We start from the raw sequence: 2724 nt of genomic DNA, 5'->3' as shown, positions 1-2724 counted from the left end.
AAAAAAAAAAAAAAAAAAGTCAAATCACAGTGCCTGCACATGCATGACTTTTATGAAGCACTTATATTTTCATCACTTCATTAAATAGGGCATTTACTGGATTCATGATGTTCCTTTTGCTTTTACTCTGAATACTTTTTTTCCTTTTCTAAAAAAATCAACAAAACCACCATGTGATTATTTTGTATCTCCATCTGTAAATTAGAGAAGGGTTCTATACAATGTACATTATAATACAAGTGAGAGGTGGTGTGCCTAATGAGGTATTCTGGGGGTTGTTACAGTTTGCATCTAGAGTGTCCCCCAGAAGCTGTTGTGTTGAAAGCTTGGTTCCCACTGTAACAATGTTTGGAGGTGGGGCTTTTGTGAAGGGATTAGACCCTGTGGACTCTAAATGTATTGTGCATCAATCCTTTAATGAATTCTTAGCTTGCTGGTATTACTGGGAAGAGATGAAAAATTAAGATCTTGAGGCATCATTGAACAGAGTGTGGATCATGGGTGTGTATACTTAGGAACTATATCTTGTCCTCATACCATTTCCTTCCTTCTTGGTTGTGCTCTCATTCTAGCTTCCTGTTTTCTTTCTACCACAAGATTAGCAGTTCAGTAAACAATGTTCATTTTCACCAAGGCTCTGATTAAATGAGAAGAGCGAGTATGGACTAAAACCACTGAAAGAATGAGTCAAAATAAACTATTCTTTTATTTTTAGCCTTTTATTTATGTATTTATTTGGAACAGAGTCTTGCTACAAAGCTCAGACTCATAGTGATCCTCCTGTCTCATTCTCCCAAATGCCAGGATTATAGATGTGCTCCACCATGACTGGTTTCAGTGGCTGACATGTAGCACTAGAGGTTCCAGGGTTCTGGGGCTAGCACAGCTTGCAGTACCAGGGATCAAACCTTGGTCCTTACACTTGCCAAGCAGGTGCTTAACTGCTGACCTATCTCCCCACACCTAAACTGTTCTACTTTTGTGTTTTCTTTCTTCTTCTTCTTCTTCTTCTTCTTATTATTATTATTATTATTATTATTATTAATAGTAGTAGTAGCAGTAGTAGTAGTACTAGTATTTAATGAATTTAGGATAAGGGCTAGAGAGTATAGAGTCTCACTATGTAGATTGGACTTGGAGTGATTCTCCTGCTTTCAGCCTCCCAAGCACTGGGATTATAGGCTCATGCAACCGTGTCTCAGTCTCAAAGGCTGTTTCACTGTCCCCTGGGGGCTAGGCCAGCACCACATGGCAGGAATCAAACCCCAGCCAATGCACTCTGCCTAAGCAGGTGCTTTAATCCACTGAACTATCTTGCCAGCCCCATAGTTTTGTCATAGGGATAGAAATCTACATAACTCAGAAACTTGCATTATACCTAATCACCCCTGAAAATTCTTTATTATTCTTTCCCTGCTAGTAAGGACCACAAACATGAGGCATTTAAGCACTATGAATTAACGAAATTAAAAAGGTTACAGGGACCAAGAAACATGTAGGATTTGAGATTTTTGCACTACTTATAAACATTTTATTTAATCCCTATAAATTCTAAGACTAATATTTCTAGTATTAGGCCACAATAGCATTTAGATGGGGAAGAACCTCACCACCACCAAAAAAAAAAAAAATAATAATAATAAGCAGCAGATAACTAGAAAGTTGATGGAATTTCACCAATGAAATGGAAATGTTTCAGAAATAAAAATTTTCAAAGTTTTATTAAAGGAAGGTAAATACCTCGAGAAAACTTTGTTGCTTTCAGCACAATTAGATTCTGATTTCACATTAATGTATTAATGTTCAAATTTATGAAAAACAACTATTTTCTTTGTTTATAATACCATGATCATTCCAAATCTTTTTCATTACTTTCTCATTTACAATGTGTTCTAGATTCATCAACCAAAATAAAATACCATCAAAGCAAGTGCAGATTCTGTTGTTAATGCTCATCAAAAAATCATGTGGGTAAGGAGAAAATGTAAAAAGAAAAAGAGAAGATCTTGGCTCACTAAGTTTTGTAGGCTAGAGGAGCCATTCTACTAGATGAACATAATTATGAAAATTAACAGGATCTTATTTTTGAGACAGGTACAAACCTATCTCAAGACTTGAGTTAGACAGGATATGACTTGTGATAGAAACATGAGAAACCCTGAGATATATAATCTGTAAGATTTGACGGTTAAGTAGATGTAGAGTGTAAGGTTTGAGCTGTAGTAATGATATTTACAGCTCTAACATGAGGAGTATATACAGGAAGAAAAGTTTATAGCTTTAAGTTTAGGTGCTACACACACTGTATGTCTTCTGCCTGCTATAATGTAACATGAAGGCCCTCACTAGATGCACCTGGGGATGAGATTAATAGAAAAAAACACAGGTTGAAAGCTTGTTTGGAGGAGGACGCTGCAGTCTTAAGCTGTACTCTGCTTACCTACTTAGTCACATAAATTCTGTCTATTATGCCTTGGAACAGGTTTCTTAACTTCAGGTCTGTAAAACAAAAATGCTTTTTACTTTCCACAAGCAAAAGACTACCTTCTGGCTGTACAGATTTAATGCAATTCCTATCAGACTACCACCGACATATCTCACAGACATAGAGAAATCATTTCTAAAATTTATCTGGAACCGGAAAAGACCTAGAAGAGCAAAGGCAATTCTGGGCAATAAAGACAAGGCAGGTGGCATTACCATTCCAGACTTGAAATTATACTA

Source organism: Octodon degus, unplaced genomic scaffold (assembly GCF_000260255.1).
Source record: "Octodon degus isolate 3935 unplaced genomic scaffold, OctDeg1.0 scaffold00145, whole genome shotgun sequence".
NCBI lineage: Eukaryota > Metazoa > Chordata > Mammalia > Rodentia > Octodontidae > Octodon > Octodon degus.
Note: the sequence above shows the minus strand (reverse complement) of the source record.